General features: G+C 42.8%; 1 protein-coding gene and 1 long non-coding RNA gene across 2 annotated transcripts in view; one reads left to right on the top strand and one right to left on the bottom strand.

Annotated features, from left to right (window-relative positions):
• Positions 1–19,317, bottom strand: part of LOC148129694 (uncharacterized) — a 39,096-nt gene that overhangs the window by 15,106 nt on the left and 4,673 nt on the right. The window lies entirely within an intron of this gene.
• Positions 6,980–19,317, top strand: part of MAPK6 (mitogen-activated protein kinase 6) — a 31,667-nt gene continuing 19,329 nt past the window's right edge. The window contains exon 1 of the mRNA XM_087972889.1: positions 6,980–7,165. The gene's annotated coding sequence lies outside the window, so the exon portion shown is untranslated. The remainder of the gene's footprint in view (positions 7,166–19,317) is intronic.

Below are 19,317 nucleotides of genomic sequence, written 5' to 3' on the forward strand. Positions count from 1 at the left end.
CTCTTTCTGCTTTCTTTCTCTCTCTCTTTTATCTTTTTCTTTCTCTCTCTCCTCTTTCTTTCCTCTTCCTTTCTCACTTTCTTTTTTGCTGTTTCTCTTTTTTTCTTTCTTTCTTTCTCTCTCTTTCTGTCTTCTCTTTTTTCATTTCTCTTTCTTTTTCTTCCTTCTTTCTTTCTCTCTTTTTTCTCTTTTTTTCTCTCTCTCACACTCTTTCTTTCCTTTTCTTTCTCACTTTCTCTTTCTGCTATCTTTTTCTCTTTCTTTCTTTCTTTCTTTCTTTCTTTCTTTCTTTCTTTCTTTCTTTCTTCTTTCTTTCTTTCTTTCTTTCTTTCTTTCTTTCTTTCTTTCTTTCTTTCTTTCTTTCTTTCTTTCTTTCTTTCTTTCTTTCTTTCTTTCTTTCTTTCTTTCTTTCTTTCTTTCTTTCTCAAATGTATATGAACCCCTCTGCCCAATCTCACAAAAATGACTCTGTTTCCTCACCACTTCTTTTGTTGTTTTCCTCTTCCCAAAAAGACTCTATGAAATACTGACTCTGTAGGCTATTTGCCCCAGAAGTCCACTCCGGCTTTTGACTGTCCCTTCAAAGTGATGTGTAACCTAATCATGAGTCTTTAGTTGCTGCAATGAAAACTTGGCCTCTATTTTTAAAACTTGGATGTCGGAGCAGCACATCCTGCAAATCATATGATCCTTTTTAACATGCAGGCATTTGGGGCAGAGCATAATGAGATTTGCTTTCCAAGGCCATCTGCATTTTTGAGCAGGGATTTCAAAAGTTCATATTTTGCCTTAAAGTGGTGTGTGTGTGTGTGTGTGTGTTAGCGGGCAGAAAGGGTCATTGATGTGCATCCTGCTTTAACCTACAGTTGGCATTCCAAAACGGGCATGACCTAGGAGAAAGAGATTGGTAGGGTAGAAGAAAAACCAAGTATAATTACATTTAAATTTTTCTCCACATTAATTTGGTTCAATTCAAGTAATACACATCCATTTTTCTCCTTCAAGTTACATTTAAAAATATACTTCAATGGCCCCTTTTAGAAGGGACAACAACAGTGGTGGGATTAATTTTTTTTTTTACTACAAGTTCTGTGGGCGTGGCTTGATGGGCATGGCAGGGGAAGGTTACTGTAATATCCCATTCCCTCCCCACCCCACTAACCTGCTTTCCAGCTCCGTTCTCCTGTGCAGGGCAACAAAAGAAGACCCAGCCGATCAGCTGGGACTCAATGGGAGGCAGAGAATAGATCGAAGCAGGGCCAGTCAGAAGTGGTATTTGCCGGTTCTCCAAACTACTCAAAATTTCCGCTACCGGTTCTCCAGAACTGGCCAGAATCTGCCAAATACCACCTCTGGACAACAGCTTAGGGTGTCCCATCTGATCCTATTCAGGAGGTGCAAAACAGGTCTATTTGTGCATCCTGAAATGAGTGTGTCTTTCTTTAATGTCTTCATCCCATTTAATGGTCAAGTTGGACACAAAGGAAAGGGACCCTACGGAGATGCCATCCGGTGCTAACAAACTGTTCTGCTGATTTGAAAATACACAAGTAGAATACCTTCATGGAACCTCCCAAGAAGGAAAAGGAGAACTTTCCAGAACCTGCATCCCCAGAAATCTCTTGAACACCCTCGGTTTATTGCCCAAAGAGTTTCCATATTTGGAAGAACCCTTTCTATTGCCCCTAGTTCTTCATGTTCAAGCAGTGAGGAAACTCACTTATGTTTAAAGTGAGATGTGCATCATGATTTTGACCATGTTCTTGTTTCCTACGTACTTCCAAGCAACATTGTGGAACACATACAGAAGCCTGTCATGGCAACACAATGCAGATGTCATTGTTTTGGCATCATTGTGGCTAGGCATGGATACCATAGCTCTGGGTTCAGGATGTTGTCTAGTTCAAGTGTGGAAAAATGACCTTACATGGTCCCTCTCAAGATCTTCCCCTTGCTTTTAAAATTGGATGCATTTTTAACTGTTGAATTTTTCATGGTAATGGTTGACTGCAAACTGCTTCAGGATGCAAAACTTCTATTTTTGCTCGAGGTTCAGTATGCAATGTTTTCCCAATACATTCCCAATCAGTTAATTTTAAAGACCCCTTTTCTGGGTACCATAGGCACTGAGCTGCAATCTCCTGGACCAGCCTTAAGAGATTTCTCTGTGGTACTTCGGTATTATTTTTCTTCAACAAATAGCCTAATTCATCTACATGCTTCCTTTGTTCCTCAGAAAGCGAAGACCCCATACTTACAGAAACCAAAAGGTTGAAGAAACCACAAAGGGTTGAAGGTGCATCAAATCCTTGCTGGATGAAGTAAGAGGGTCCCTGTTCATCCGCCACTTGTTGTAATGACGAGGCAGTCAAGTTGTTTGATCATGAACAACTGAATCATGACGATCTTGCATTTATACACATTTTTAGTTATCCTCCATCATTGGTTAACTTTGGTTACTGCTTAACTTTCGTTACTGTTTAGCACAGTAATCCATACAATTAATTATCTCTAGTTAAAGTCTAACATATGTTTACTTCCTCTCTCTAATCCTGCTTTAGATTAGTGACTTTGTTTACCTGAGTTGTATTTGCTTGGAAACATTCTTTATCTGAGGTTTGCCATCCGAGATTGGAACATTCCTGCAATTACAACTCTACAGTTTGGAACAATGGGAAGCCACGTACAAGTAGACTAAACCATCATCATAACTTGTCCCTTCCCAGGTGTTTCAGAACTACAGCTCCCAGCATCTCTTTAATCTGGTGAGCAGGAACTGTGAAGGGTTGTAGCTCAGCAACTTCTGAGGGTCTTCAGGTTGACCACTTTTATAGTAAGGAAAAAAGCCATGATGATATTGCACTGATTGTATGATCCTGAAGCTGGCTAGATGACATCTTCGTTTGTAGCTCACGGTAGGGTATCTAAGGCTGCTTGGATTTGGCCTTCAACTGCATTTTGAAGGCTATTTCTTGGGTTTTACTTCTAATAAGCTATTTCATAAAATAAAAGGAGACAAGGGGGCTCTCAGCATTTCTATAATCTTTGAGTTGGAAGAAGCTGCTCTTGATCACTTTTCTTTCTCCAAAGCTTTAGTGTTATTGGAATGGTTTGGCATCCGAGACACAAACCTCAATTGCTTATTATTTTTAATGATGAATTGTGGAGGCCAAATGGAAGATGTTCAGGACTTACTGGGGACAACAAGATGTTCCAAGCAGAGGCTCTTTTGATCTAATAATTCATCATCATTGAGAACTGGAGAGCACCACTCCAGATAGGATAATTTGCCTGTGAGGTAAAACTTGGAAGTAGTTCATTTCTTTTTTCATTCTTTTTGTAAGATGTCAAGGTGACACTGAAGAGCAGTTCAGCCTAGTGGCATGTGGCACTTATGAGATGGAAGCAAAATCAACTTCGGGGAGCTGGCTGCTCCGGACGTTAGCTCATTTCTGCTAAATGTGATGAGTTGGTCAAGCTGTCTTGACCACTTAATCTCTCTCTAGTCTAGCTCACAGGCTTCACAACTGCAAAATAAAACTGGAGGTGTGTTGATAAAGAGTTGTAGAGATCCAAAACAATGCTCCTTATACTGGCTTGAAGTATTCTTTTTCCTCCACTCAGTGGCACAAAATACCAGCTTTAGGAGGTACTTTTTTAAACTGTGGAAGATGGCATGGAGATGCTATTGGTTTGGTTCGCGTCGGTCTGGTAGGCAGGTTGCAATTTGGAAGGTCTCAAACACGCTTCTCCTGGGTTGACGTGCTTTCCGTTTTCAGAGAAAGGAGCAGTTGGGGAGGAAAAAAACCAAGAAAATTTATAGGGGAGATTGGAGGCTTTTCCACACAGGGTACCTATCAATGTTGCTATCACTATTATCATGCAACAAATACCAGCTGTAAATAGTCTGCATTTTAGTAGTTGAGTAGTCTGTAGTCTACAAACTACAGATTTTATTCATTTATATGTCACCCATCTGTAGAGTTGTAATTGCAGGAATGTTCCAATCTCGGATGACAAACCTCAGATAAAGAATGTTTCCAAGCAAATACAACTCAGGTAAACAAAGTCACTAATCTAAAGGAGGATTAGAGAGAGGAAGTAAACATATGTTAGACTTTAACTAGAGATAATTAATTGTATGGATTACTGTGCTAAACAATAACAAAAGTTAAGCAGTAACCAAAGTTAACCAGTGATGGAGGATAACTAAAAATGTGTATAAATGCAAGACTAGACTCCAATAAAGATCATCATGATTCAGTTGTTCATGATCAAACAACTCGACTGCCTCGTCATTACAACACCCATCTGACTATCATGTGACTCTGGGTGGCTTTGGGGGTTTTAGAGAGGAGAAAATCTACCATTCTCCACCTATATGGAGGAAATGTTCTATGGCAAGGTTCCCCAACCTTGGCAACTGAAAAACTTGTGGACTTCAACTCCCAGAATTCCTCAGCCAGCCATTGAAGTCCACAAGTCATAAAGTTGCCAAGGTTGTGGGCCCCAATTCTAAGCTAGCTAAATTCTCACCATAGCAGCTGGCTTGGAAAATTTTGTTTCAGCACAGTGTGTCCTTTTGCAATAATAAGGGCAGTTTGCAATTTCTCATATCTTGGATCTTGTTTAACTGACCCTTCCTCCCCCAAGAAGAAGAAGAAGGGAATAAGAAGCTCCAATTATATCTCAGCCAGAGATGCTTAAGTAACATTGTTTTCCGAGCAAAATAGGAAGAAGCTGAAACAGTGTGGAACAAAAGGCAGGGAGTAATATTTATTCATGAAGCCCAGCTGGATAAAATCAGGCTACGTTAAAAACCACCCAACATGGGCAGGTTTACTTTCTCAGTGGACATGGCACTCATCCTTCTCTGCTTTTTTTTTTTCCACCATGGTTTATTTCCCTGGCTCAAGGCAGATTTTTCCATTCCTTGGGACGGATGAGAACCAAGACCTGTGCCTCAAACTCACAGAGATCTTTCCAATTGTAGCTGTAACATTTAGTCAAGACAATACAAGTCCTGGATTCAGATTTTGGGATGCCTGAGCAGCTGCTAAGGGTCTTAGGAATCCATGTAGACTACACCATTGAGGCATATCTTGGGCTTCCCTTGGGGAAAGAACATGTTCAGCCACTCCAAATGATGGACATTCCTCTAAAAGTGTGGTAGATGGACCTTTGGCCAACCTTCTTTAAAGATGCATTTGACTTCAGTTCCCACAATCCTTAGCAGTCTAGGATCATGAGAGTGAAGTGAAACTTAGTAGGAGAGCATGAGGTTGGGAAAAGTTGGCCAGTCCTCAGCTACTACTTTGCTTCTTTGCTCGTTCAACTAAAACCCATACTTTTGACCAAAAAGAATGCAAAATGGCTCAGCACTAGAATGAGTTACCATTATCCAATCGTCCAGGCTATGCTAGAAAACCAAGCCTAGAAAAACAGCTCCTCAACTTTGGGTACTTAGGCGGAGGTTGTGCCTTGGTAGTTAAGAGCAGTGGTTCTGCACACCCAATCTTGTGAGATGCGCTTTGGGGAAATGGCATGCAGCATAGCTTAGCTTTGTACAGGGAAATCTGAACTCACTTTTCTACAAGTGGAGAAAATTACGCTTCTCCCTGTTCCCACGAGATGAAAGCAATAATGAGTTTTCCCCCTGTGGCTTCGTGTCTGCCTTATCCTCTCCTGGCTTCTAATATACCCATCTAGAGTCTTGGTATTACATCCCTGGGAACTTTGGACTAACCTCCTACCCCAATGTTTTCCCAATCTTGGCAACTTGAAGGAGTCTGGTCTTTGGTTTCCAGAATTCTTGGAGTCGAAGTTCTTTAAGCTGCCAAGGATGAGAACCCACCCCTGCAATATCCAACCAACTACACAGAGACCTGCTCTTATTTTATCACCTAATAAAACTGTATATTTTTTTTAAAAGTGACCCGGGCAAACTTCAGTGTGCAATAAATTGCTGCTGACTGTTGATCTGGTCTGCTCAGCACAGACGCTTCACTCTCATTGCTGTTTCTTTCTTAGCACACATTGATTTTTTTATTTTATTTTCATTTTATTGCATACAGCCCTGAGACAGCCAGAGATCCATCCTTCCTTCCTTCCTTCCTTCCTTCCTTCCTTCCTTCCTTCCTTCCTTCCTTCCTTCCTTCCTTCCTTCCTTCCTTCCTTCCTTCCTTCTTTCCTTCCTTCATTCCCCATTTCTTCTTCCTCCTTCCCTGTTTCCCCTTCCCCTTTCCTTCCTTCTCTATTTCTTCTCTCTCCCTATTTCTCCTCTCTCCCTCATTATTTCTTCTCTCTGTGTTTCTCCTTTCTTCCTTCCCTATTTCTTCTCCCCTCCATCTTTCTCCTTCCTTCCTTCCCTATTTCTTCTCTCTGTGTTTCTCCTCCTTCCTTCCTTCCTTCCTTCCTTCCTTCCTTCCTTCCTTCCTTCCTTCCTTCCTTCCTTCCTTCCTGCCAGCCTGCCTGCCTGCCTGCCTGCCTGCCTGCCTGCCTTATTTGTTCTCCCTCCCTCTTTCTCCTTCTTTCCTTCCCCATTTCTTCTTCCTCCCTCCATTTCCTCTTCCCCCTTCCTTCCTTTCTTCCTTCCCTATTTCTTCTCTCCTCCTATTTCTCCTTCCTCCCTCCCTCCCTATTTCTTCTCTCTCTGTTTCTCCTTCCTTCCTTCCTTCCTTCCTTCCTTCCTTCCTTCCTTCCTTCCTTCCTTCCTTCCTTCCTTCCTTCCTTCCTTTTTACCCACTGTTGGTGCACTCTTATTCATTCCTAATGACATCAGAAGCCATGAGTCTCTTTTAAAAGCTGTGATTCCTCCACCTCCACTTCCTGCTGCCTTCCAGGATTGGATCGGCTCGGACTAATAAGTGGGCGGTTTCTAGGGGAGGCAGACATAGGCACAAACGGATTGCCCACCTCTTCTCATTTAAATATTACAATGAATTCTGCTGATATAGAACCAGCCATCTATTTCACCCCTTGAACTTTCCTGTCCCTCTCTCTCTCTCTCTAGATCGGTTATTTTTGATCAACCATCTTCTGGCTGACCTTTTCCTATGCTCTGTGGGGAGATTGGGTCTTAAAAATTTCAATCTGGGTCCATTTATTTGCAAAATTTAAGACCCAACCATGGGATCCCAGCAAGTCCTAGCCATTTACAAGAAGGGTAAGTAAATCTCCTTGGTTTTCTGTCCTGCTCGAGCCCCAACTGGACTAAAGAGAAAGAAAATATGCTGGATTTATAGCTATGCGTTGCCAGAGATGAAATATACACATGCGTCATCGTAGCAGATGCTGAATCTCCAGGTATCATAATGAATGCTATTTTAAAAGAACTGAAGGAGAAAGGGAGACTTATGATCAGGAAGTCTCACGCTTGTTTTCTGCCCAGGGGCTCATTCGGGTTGGATCCCTCCAAGGGCTGATTCTTCCAGTTTCTTGTGGTCCTTTATCCTCAAAATAAAACCTGAAAGGGACAGTCCTAAGTTAGGTCAGTCTTCTTCACAGTTAAACACCCGTTTGCTTTCAAAGCCACTATTTAAAAATAGAGGGAAAGAGGAAAAAAAACACCCTATTTTAGCTTATGCCAACTCTTAGCTATTGGCAGATGAAAAGAAAGTTGTCTCCCTGCCATTATTAATGGGGAAGGCAAAAGGAAGCTTGTTTTCCTCCAGATATGATGTGAAGGCTTTTGTTTGCGAGATATAATGAGAAAAAGGACTCTCTGGTTACAATCCAAACCCTGTTTGTTCCAGTGTCACACAGATGCCTTGTGATAGATAACTTTGAAGGCAATATTACAGATGACAGTACAATCGGCCTTGGTGCCTTGAAAAGCTTCCAGAGGACAAAATTGTGGAGTAAAATAGCTGGTCTTTTTATTTGCAAGGTTTTTTTTGGGTTTTTGGTTTTCTTCTGTTAAGTGGTATTTAGTCTCGCCTCCTTGTGAAAGCAGTAAATGGCCTTTTGCTGAAAATGGACTTAAATACCTCTTGGACTTTATGGGGGTGTAATGTCCTCTGGACAGCTTTCCCTGTGCAGTTAAAGAGCAATTGGGTTGATTGGCTTTACTGGTTTGTGCTGCAGCTGGCTTGGTGAAAGGCAGGCTAAGCTATAAAACAGGGGTCTGCAAACTTGACAGTTTTAAGACTTGTGGACTTCAACTCCCAGAATTCCTCCTGCAGTCAGGTTAGCTCAGGAATTCTGGGAGTTGAAGTCCACAAGTCTTAAATTCGCCAAGTTTGAAGACCCTTGCTATAAAACATGGTTCATAAGCCACCAGGTATGGGGTTATGTCACCTGCTAAGCCAATGCTTAGTGCAGTGCAACATCAAAAGTTCTAAGCAACATTGTTTTCTTCTTCTTCTTCTTCTTCTTCTTCTTCTTCTTCTTCTTCTTCTTCTTCTTCTTCTTCTTCTTCTTCTTCTTCTTCTTCTTCTTCTTCTTCTTCTTCTTCTTCTTCTTCTTCTTCTTCTTTCCTTTCTCCTTTCTCCTTTCTCCTCCTCCTCCTCCTCCTCCTCCTCCTCCTCCTCCTCCTCCTCCTCCTCCTTCTTTCTCCTTCTCCTCCTCCTCCTCCTCCTCCTCCTCCTCCTCCTCCTCCTCCTCCTCCTCCTCCTCCTCCTCCTTCTTCTTCCTCTCTTCCTCTTCTTCTCCCTCCTCCTCCTCCTCCTCTTTCTCCACCTCCTCCTCTTCTCTACCTCCTCCTCCTCTCCTCTCCTCTCTCTCCTCCTCCTTCTCCTCCTCCTTCTCCTCCTCCACCACTTCTTCCTCCTCCTCTTCTCCACCTCCTCCTCCTCTCCTCCTCCTCCTCCTCCTCTCCTCCTCCTCCTCCTCCTCCCTCCTCCTCCTCCTCCCTCCTTCTTCTTCCTCTTCCTCTTCTTCTTCTCCTCCTTCCTCTCCTCCCCTCCTCTCTCCACCTCCTCCTCTTCTCTACCTCCTCCTCCTCTCTCTCCTCCTCCTCTCCTCCTCCTCCTTCTCCTCCTCCTTCTCCTCCTCCACCACTTCTTCCTCCTCCTCTTCTCCACCTCTCCTCCTCCTCTCCTCCTCCTCCTCCTCTCCTCCTCCTCCTCCTCCTCCTCCTCCTCCTCCTCTCTCCTCCTCCTCCTCCTCCTCTCCTCCTCCTCTCCTCCTCCTCCTTCTCCTTCTCCTTCTCCTCCTCCACCACTTCTTCCTCCTCCTCTTCTCCACCTCCTCCTCCTCTCCTCCTCCTCCTCCTCCCTCCTCTCTCCTCCTCCTCCTCCTCTCCTCCTCCTCTCCTCCTCCTCCTTCTCCTTCTCCTTCTCCTCCTCCACCACTTCTTCCTCCTCCTCTTCTCCACCTCCTCCTCCTCTCCTCCTCCTCCTCCTCCTCCTCCCCTCCTCCTCCTCCTCCTCTCCTCCTCTCCTCCTCCTCCTTCTCCTTCTCCTTCTCCTCCTCCACCACTTCTTCCTCCTCCTCTTCTCCACCTCCTCCTCCTCCTCCTCCTCCTCCTCCTCCTCCTCCTCCTCCTCCTCCTCCCTCCTCCTCCTCCTCCTCCCCTCCTCCTCCTCCTCCTCCTCCTTCCTCCTCCTCCACCACCACCTGCTCCTCCTCTTCCCCTTCCCTCCTCCTCCTCCTCCTCCTCTTGATTTTTCTCTTGGTGCCTCAATGCCTTCCTTCAATTCGGCATTGCTCGCAAGCTTACATCAGCCACATTTTATCCCTACAAAGGCTTTATTGTCCTCATCCCCACCTCCACCATCATCCCCAAAATGAGAAACTGAAACCTCTCCAAGAAGCGATGCTCTCCACTGAACAGGCACCACGTCAAAAAGAAGCCCTTCCTACGAACCCAGTTGCTACAGTGCACCAATTGATTCAACCTCAATAGCGTCCCTCTTGTTTGTCTTTGGTTGATGGCTCTTTGCAGGTATTCGGCTGTTCAAGGGGGAAATTTATTCCTGGCACAGTAGAGCATGAAGTCCAATGACTTCTCTTCTCCAACCATAGCCAGCTTCGTGCTGCAGAAAACATGAATGCAATCAGCCCAACCTCTCTTGATCTTGCCACCCCCGACAAGTAATAGCTGAATATCCTCCAGATCCCAGGAGATTAATTATATTAAACGATAACCACTCAATGTTACCACCTCAAATTTGTGTACTGCACCTTTAAAAACAACAACAACTTGAGTGCTTATATCAGACAATCATTATCAGACTAAAAGTCACTCTAAGCTAGTACAAAGAACAGGATGATGTCTCAATGATTTCTTGGTATCTTAGGACTTTTCTCATTGGTTTGAGAGAGGCAGAACATCAAGCCTTGAATTATTTTAATTCTCTCTGTCTCTCCTTCTGCATTTCCTAAAAATATGCAGGGAAATGTTTACAGGAATTCTCCATTTCTCATTTGCAATGCTCATATCTGAAGCCCAAATCAAATTATCCTTTACAACGGAATGAGGGGCCCAGAGACAGCAGAACAGTCTGTACTTTCCTTGCGTGCAGAAAATTAATACCTGAAGCGATACAGACAGACACAGGGAAGCAATGTCAATGAATAAAGATTATCAAGATGGTCCATTGTGATAAAATCATAAAAAAATCATATAAAGATGTAAACAAAAGCATTTGAGGGGTGGGGGGAGAAATATCCTTGGCTTCCTGATGCACTATGATCATCACACAGATGAAACCTGTGGTGCAGCTATTGCAAATTATGTATTTATGATAAGCTGCGGTTAGGACTTTGCTCAGTGCAAAAATAAATCCAGTATCAGGCACCTGAAGGGTTTCAGGTCAACATCCAAACTTTGCCTTTGGAGTTGATGGCAACATAAACCAAAGCTGGGTTATAAATCAGAGATGGGACATCCCATTCCATGCAGGGTCATTTAAATTAAGCTGTCATAAAGGTTGACATGTGATATGGTAGCACACTAGGAATACAGACCTTCATTTCTTTGGAATTTACAGAAGGAACAAGAGAGTCTACTTCAATGGCAATGTCTTGCACCCAGAAAGTGGCCAGCAGAATCCAGGAAAAGGCATGTTCCAAAGGTGGTTTCCCACCCCCACCCCCCCAAAAAAAGTATTGGACTTCCTTGGTTTTTCTTTGAAAATGTTTCACTTTTCATCCAAGAAGTGATGAAACGTCATGGATGAGAAGTGAAATGTTTTCAAAGGAAAAAAAAAAACCCAAGAAAGCCCAGTTGCCTTTTGGAAAAAGCATCATTGGGACAACCACGACCTGGATGATGGAGAATCTCCATAGACATTGGAACAGGCATGGTCAGTTCTCCAGAGAAGAAGGGTCGAAGGGCACAAGGGGTGAGAAATAAGTGGAACAGTGGAAAAATGAGGACATTCTAGATCAGGAGTCCCCAAACTCTTCAACTCTTCAAGAAGTTGCAGGTTGTTCATCAACCCTCAAGCATTTATTATATGAACATAATTTAAGAATATACCTTAGCAATTAGTAATATGAATAATAATTACAATACATGGGCCTTAGATAGTCAATATTGTCAATATTGACCGCTCTGAAAACCTAGATTCTGGATTTATTGTACCTTCTGTCCTTAACACTATTTTCTAAAAAGAGAAGATGTATCTCAAAGGGGAATGGGTTTAACAGAATAATAGAGTTGGAAGGGACCTTGGAGGTCTTCTAGTCCAACCCCCTGTTTAGGCAGGAAACCCAACACCATTTCAGACCAATCTCTTCTTAAAACATCCAGTGTTGGAGCATTCATAACTTCTGGAGGCAAGTTGTTCCACTGATTAATTATTCTGTTAGAAAAATTTTCCTTAGTTCTAGGTTTGTTTCCTCCTTGATTAGTTCCCATCCATTGTTTCTTATACTGCCTTCAGGTGCTTTGGAAGTTTACCATCTCTGGCAACATAATATGCTACTACTTATACTAATATAAATATAACTCCTTTGAAAAGTTTAACTTCTGGGGGTTTCGTGGGCAAATTCATACAGAAGTGGTTTTCTGTTGCCTTCATCCAGGATGACAACAAAACTGACTGATTGCTTCTGTTTCAAAGAGTCCAGACTGTCTCAAATGCCATAGCACAAGCTGATCTTTAAAGCTGGCACTAATTTAACTCAGAATCAGATCACCTTGGACAACTGATCTCCACTGTCTGGGGTGGAATATTGGTTTTGCATAGTCTTAACAATTCGACTTGAGTTTCCTGGTTTCACTTTAAGCCAATCGGGGCGGGGGGGGGGGGTTATGCATCTCTTCTATTCACAGATCCACAGCTGAAATTTCCTCCAGGGCTTCCTGTAGGCTGGTTTACGGGTATTGTTAACTTCTGTAAGGAATACTTAAAAGTGTAATTGATGCCTGGTAACTAAATCTATTGGTGCCTTTTTCTTTCTGCTTTAAAAAGCCTCTACATTTCCAAGCAGCAACTGGGGAGGAAGGAACAAAGGTGATTACCTAATAAAGCACCTACATCTGTCTCCATAAATGGAATGCTTGCATTGCAGGTTTTATATGGATCTTTCCTTGAGACTCTGAAATCCAGTTTCTAGAGGATTTTGAAATGGGCCTTTGGCCTGAAAACTCCAGCAATTCCCTTCTTAAGCCATAACTTCACGACAATGAATTTTATCTGAGTAGTTCAATCCAGCGGTAATTAAACTGCAGTTAATGTTACATCTTTTATCTAGAAGGAACTATGTTTCTTTCCCAATAACGTGAGACAGATATTGCTGCCATAAAACTCCAGGTAAGGGATTGGATTTTGTTGCAGTTAAATATCTTTAGTACGAGACATAAGAACTCTCTCCTCCTCCCCGTGTTTTAATATCAAGCTCAGGTGGGCTACCATAAATTTCTCCTGAGCACAGTTGCAAATAGCGGGAATGCTGAAAACGGAATACTTCGAGGTAAGGAAGAATGACAGCAAGATGGCTTGCCTGTGAATGTTGAATCTACCTCGGAGAAAAGATGTAGTAGTGATGAGAAGACTGAGCAAAGAAATTATTTTTGCAGCGTTGAGCTTTCTTGTATCTGGTAAGGTAGGTGAGCCTTCACAGGTTGTCTGGAGCCTCAAATAAGAGAGACAGGAGCCATCCAGGTAGTCCTTGATTTAGAAGCATAATTAGGAACAGAATTTATGTGGCTAAGCAAGCTGTGAATTGTGCTCGATTTTATGACTTTTTTGTCACAGTTGTTAAGTGAATCTGGCTTCCCTCGTTGACTCTGGTTGTTGGAAACTGGCTGGGCAGGTTGCAAATGGCAGGAAATTAAACAGCATTTGGGAGATAATTTGCTTGTTGTAGTACGGTTGTTGCCAAAACTTATCCTTATGCAAATGTTCACAGGAGAAGAAATGTAACATGTTTCTTCCTCTGGAAACGGTTTATATGTTGTTACCAATAATATGTCATAACTCTCTGGTCGGGTCTGGATTTTCTTCATTGTGACCTTGGGTTTCAATCTAATTTTGAGTGAAAAGAAATGACACTGCAGCTCACACGGTTGAATCTGCTATGAATCCCTGTATGCAACCTGTTTTGCTAGTTGGCCAACGTGGTTGCACCATGAGAAGGAAAAATTGCTGAAGATTAATAAGATCACCCAGAATATGTTTACTCTGAAGTAATTGACACCCAAGTCAAATGAAACATGCTTCATAAAAACCAAATGTTTGGATTGCATCTTGAGAAGAGAATTAAGTCATAACCTGGTAGGTTTTATTTCACACTACGTGCAAAATGTACGAGAAGAAATGTGTCCACGGTGGATGCTTCTACATCCTCTCTACATACTTCTACATCCTCTCTGATTTTGGACACACACACACACACACTTAAACAATCACAACGCTCTAATTGTTCTTGGCAACTTATCCAAATATGGTAAGTGATCCCCCTCCATTCAGAAAAACCTACTAGACAACCTGATTGTGGCCCCTGTGTTTGAAGGGGGAGGAAAGATTGGATCGTGTTTTTCTTTACTTGTGAAGAAGTTCAACAATGTGCGAGACCTGGAACAGGATAGCAAATTCCTGCCAGAAATGTTTCCACTGTAGACGTCAGGGAATTCCAAATGCAAGGCCCTAGTTTTTTTTAATCTGAATGACCTCGGATTCTTGCAAAGTGGGTTTCTTAGGCAGCGATGGAACATACAATAGTATCAACGCGACACGTAATTGCAAATCTCCAAGCAAGCAATCTTCTCAATTTCAGTGGACGTTTGAGAAACCATGATAATGGGCCAATGTAGGAAGAGTAATAAGTAGGGCTGGATTGAGGCTTTTTTTTCTTCTTCTTACCGATTCTTAAGTCAATCTGATAAAAAGAATTCAGCTTTAGAAATTTCTCCCAGGGAAAAAAAAGAATTGGGAGGAAATTCTCATGGGTGGAGAACATGTTGTTCTTGTCCTTCCCTAGTGACCAACTGACCAGGGGGAATGCATAAGTAGTCTGAAAACTCAGGTGATAGATTAATGTACTGGTCAAATTAAGGCCACGGTGTGAATCCAGTGGTGCTGGAGAAGAAGACTCTCGAATGTTCTTGGACCGAAGGGAGATCCGATCAGTTCAACCCCGACTGTCCTTTGGAAGGACAGATCCTGAAGCTGATCCTGTGGCCACCAGTGGTTGGATTCAAAAAATGTTACTACCGGTTCTGTGGGTGTGGCTTGGTGGGCATGGCTTGGTGGGCGTGGCAGGGGAAGGATACTGTAAAATCTCCATTCCCACCCTACTAATCTGCTTTCCAGCTCCATTCTCCTGCACAGGGCAACCAAAGAAGACCCAGCCAATCAGCTGTGGGCATAGCTTGGTGTGCGTGGTGTTCTGTGGGCGTGGTTTGGTGGTGTGGCGTGGCAGGAGAAGGTTACTGCAAAATCTCCATTCCCTTCCCACCCAATTAACCTGCTTTCCAGCTCCGTTCTCCTGTGCAGGGCAACAAAAGAAGGCCCAGCCAACCAGCTGGGACTCGGGAGGCGGAGAATAGATGGGGGGAGAGGGCCAGTCAGAGGTGGGATTTACCGGTTCTCCAAAACGTTGAAAATTTCCGCTACTGATTCTCCAGAACTGGTCAGAACCTGCTGAATGCCACCTCTGGTGGCCACCAAATGAGAAGAGAGGACTCACTGGAAAACACGCTTAGGTTGGGAAAGATGGAAGGTAAACGGAGATGGAGACAGCCGAGGAGGAGATGGCCAGATAGTGTCATCGGTGCAATGAACATGAATTTAGGCAAACTCTGGAAGATAGTGGAGGGCAGGAGGGCTGTGGTCCATGGAGTCATGAAGAGTCGGACATGACTTAGCGACTGAACAACAACAAATGAATCCAGTCTCAGTAATTCCACTACCTCAATCTCAACCCCAGCCAGTCTCGGAGTACACTACTAATTGCTGGTTGCTACATGAGAGCTATTGTGCTTTCATTCTACTTATCACATTCCTTCTGCATGGTTGTTTCCTTCTTTGGAAGGCACAGCCGGTTGCGTCCTTATTTTGTAACTGTACTCAATTGACTAAGCTGCAGTGGCGGAGTTTCTACATCCCACAAAGCTGTAAGTCAACCAGCCGCATGATTAGTTTTGTGCGAGCCTAATAAAAGGTTTGGGTCGAAAGCATCCCGGTTCTAACATATCCTAGTTCTACTAGGCCTGAGGGTGAGTTTCTACATACTCTGAGTTGAGAGTAACCCTATTCAACACATTAAGGACTAAAGTTATAAGGGGAAACGTAATGGTCGCGAGAGTTGTACAACAGTGGAAGGATGTATCCATGAAGGTGGTTCTCCATCTCTGGAAGTTTTTAAGAGGAAGTTGCACAGCAACTTCCTGTCCATTGGCGAAGGATTGAACCAGCTGATCCTTCCAAATGTACAGTTCTGGGAGGCTACAGATGTATTCTCTACTTAGGATTGTAGGCAGGGGTGGGATGCAAAAATCCCAGCAACCGGTTCGCTGCCCAGTTGCTGGGTGGGCATGGCCATGGTGGGTGGAGTCTACCAGAACTTCCTGTTTCCGGTGGGCCTCCAGAGTCCGGGGGGCTTTCGGACCCTTGAGAGGGCGAAAACAGCCTCCCCTGGGTCTCTGGGAGGGTGAAAACAGCCTCCCCCGGGCTCAGGGGCCTTCTGGAAGCCGGAAACAAGCCTGTTTCCAGACTTCCAGAAGGCCCAGTTTTCCCCCTCCCAGAGCCCCTGAATGGACCCTGCACTTACCTCCATTGATAATGGACTGCGTGGAGACTCTTGGGAGGGGAGGGGTGAGAGGGGAGGGGCCAGCTGGTCCGTTGAAATACTGGTTCGATGAGCCAGCTGTAACTTTAACATCCGGTTCGCATGAACCGGTGCGAACCAGTAGAATCCCACCCCTGATTGTAGATCCCTTGTTGCTTTTCAGAGAGAAAAGCAGTTCACGTTGGATAAAGCCATGTGGCAAGGTCTTGTACGAGAAGACCTTGCAATGTTTACTGTGGGCCACAGAAGATGGAGCAATGATACGGGCAAAATAGAGTAGGTCCAGATGGGTACAGCAAATGATACCTCCTAGGAGTTGAGGAGAAGCTGTTTTTCTTCGCTTCTTATACCACCTCTCATCCTACTTTAGGGCTGTGCAAAAGGTAGACCTTATGTTGTTGTGCAGAAAGTGCCATACTGAGGAAATGTTGACAGGCTTGGGAGAGCGAGGAGGTGAACAGGGTTAATGGAGCATCAGGGTCAACAGAAGTGTGTACCGTGGGAGAGATGGAAAACATGAGTCACCTGGAAAAAAAACTTGAGTAAAAGCTACGGTTTGTACAGGAAAAGTCAGTCACTAAACTCATTGGCTTCCATTCTAAGAATCCCTTAAATCAGGGGTCCCCAAACTTGGCAACTTTAAGACATGTGGACTTCAATTCCCAAGTCTTAAAGTTGCCAAGTTTGGAGACCTCTGCCTTAAATCAGTGGAATAATCACCCCAAAAAATAATAATAATAACAACATCTGCTTTGAGACCAACACTTTTGGACTCTCCACATTGCACTTCTAAGTAGCTGTAACTATTAAATACTGTCAAATCTTTGACATCTGTTTGGTCTAAAGGCTAAGGCATCAGTCTAGCAAACAGGAAATGAATTCTAGTTCCATCTTAGCCATGAATGCTGGCTGTGTGTCCTTGGGCCATTCACCAGGTGACTGAGAGTTCTAGTCCGGCCTCAGGCATGAAAGACAGCTGAGTGATTTTAGGCCAGTCGTTCACTCTCAGCTCAATTCACTTCACAAGGTTATTGTTGTGGGGAAAATAATAGGAGGAAAGAGTATTAAAGAGGTTCACTGCCTTGAGGTATTTATAAAAACAATAAAGGCAGGATCAATATTTTAAAAAAAAATTCAGGCTCATTCCACTTGTCTCTGCCTTCTGCCCATCCCTCTTTAAATTAAATATAGCCTATAGATTTCTGTTATGCATTGCTGGAAACTTTGGAATTTTCCTAATCTAATTTAACAGGGGTTTTGTGGAAAATATGTACACACCTCTGACAACCTGATCATCTTTATCGCCCTATCCTTTTCTTTACCTGTTAACTTTCTGCAATAGTTTTGAACTGTGATCTTCACTTGAGCGAAGGTGATGATGGTTAATAAACAGGTTTTGTTTTTTTCCTGCAGAGTTGATTCAGTGCCTCAATTTGCAAGGAAATCAGAGAGAGAGTCGCAAAAACTGTTCATACTTGAGGGATACCAAGTTTAAAGTCAATTCGGTTCAAAATGTTGAGCCAACTGATTGATTGATTGATCGATTGATTGATGCACATTCACCATTTGGTGCAGTAGTTTTTCCTGCCTTTTTCAATCGGATTGATGGCATGGACCAGCCCTAACTTCTTTTATCATAAAATAGTTTGCCTTTTTATTAGTTGGCTTCTAATTTCCTTTCTTCCAGATTATCCCTGATGGGGTGACTTCAGCTGTTGTGAGTAAACAGGATGACCCACTGCAATATTTTTCAAACATTGTTTGCAACTCTAAGATGTGTGGACTTCAACTCTCAGAATTCCTTACTCAATTCTGGGAGTTGAGGTCCATACGTTTAAAGTTGGTAAGGTTGAAAAACACTGCACTGAACTTTATCTTTGTTTATTTGGTGTGACTTTAATGTGTTGTATAATGCCTTTCTTATATCCTATCATAAACCATGTTTGTGACAATGTAATTTGTGGACACAGCCAACTGTGGTTTAATTAACCAACCAAGGTGAGAAAACTCTAGTTTAACACAAGCTGTGTATGCGATCTCTGAAATTCATCCAGGATTCCATGGTCTGAAGTTTAGCCAGCAAGGATGGGGTAAGATGACTTTCTTTGTGATTGGTTAAAGTTGTGAAATCTACTGCTCTGTCTGGTCCCTTCCTTCATGTGGTTCTAAAAATATCGAGGGAGATCTTTTTGTGCCAATTTAATTTGGGCCTTGCCAGCTATTGGATTGTTTCATTTCTGTTCCCTGACCCGGGGCTTTGATTTTAATGGATTGGAACTGTCATTGGTTGTAAAGTCTGCATTCGCTGTTCTTGATTTGATTTTTCCAAAAAGCATTATGACCTGTTTTCCAAAAAGCATTATGATCCTTGATTAGGTAACAAATGTTTTAGCACAATAATAACAATAAGGTTTATTATTTGTAGGAATAGGCTCAGCCCCTAACTTTGCACGCTGTCTTTCTATCAACCTACTGTCATAAAAATCTGATAACAGAAAGAATTCCAGATGATTAGGCATTACTTTCATGCAGCCAGTTTGTTAAATAGCCAGATATACTATCTTAAAGTCATCCAAACCCAACCATTTTAATCTTCCAGGCCCCAAATTATACCTTAAAAACACATCTGGAATTTTCCAAAAGGAATGCATCTGATAGGCTTATATATGCTGTAAAGAGCTGTAGAGTTGTAATTGCAGGAATGTTCCAATCTCGGATGGCAAACCTCAGATAAAGAATGTTTCCAAGCAGATACAACTCAGGTAAACAAAGTCACTAATCTAAAGGAGGATTAGAGAGAGGAAGTAAACATATGTTAGATTTTAACTAGAGATAATTAATTGTATGGATTACTGTGGTAAACAGTAACGAAAGTTAAGCAGTAACCAAAGTTAACCAATGATGGAGGATAATTAAAAATGTGTATAAATGCAAGACTAGACTCCAATAAAGATCATCATGATTCAGTTGTTCATGATCAAACAACTTGACTGCCTCGTCATTACAACAAAGAGTAATATATTTTATTAAGTTTGGGCTTCGTAGTTATGTATTTTGCTGTGAACTGTAAACCATCCCTTTGGACTACCGGGATTTATTTCATAAACCATCATTAAAAACACCCATGGCTTAACC

The sequence above is a fragment of the Notechis scutatus genome, chromosome 11, assembly GCF_049901735.1.
Source record: "Notechis scutatus isolate UNSWTSFEM ecotype Mainland chromosome 11, rNotScu1.2, whole genome shotgun sequence".
Lineage (NCBI taxonomy): Eukaryota > Metazoa > Chordata > Lepidosauria > Squamata > Elapidae > Notechis > Notechis scutatus.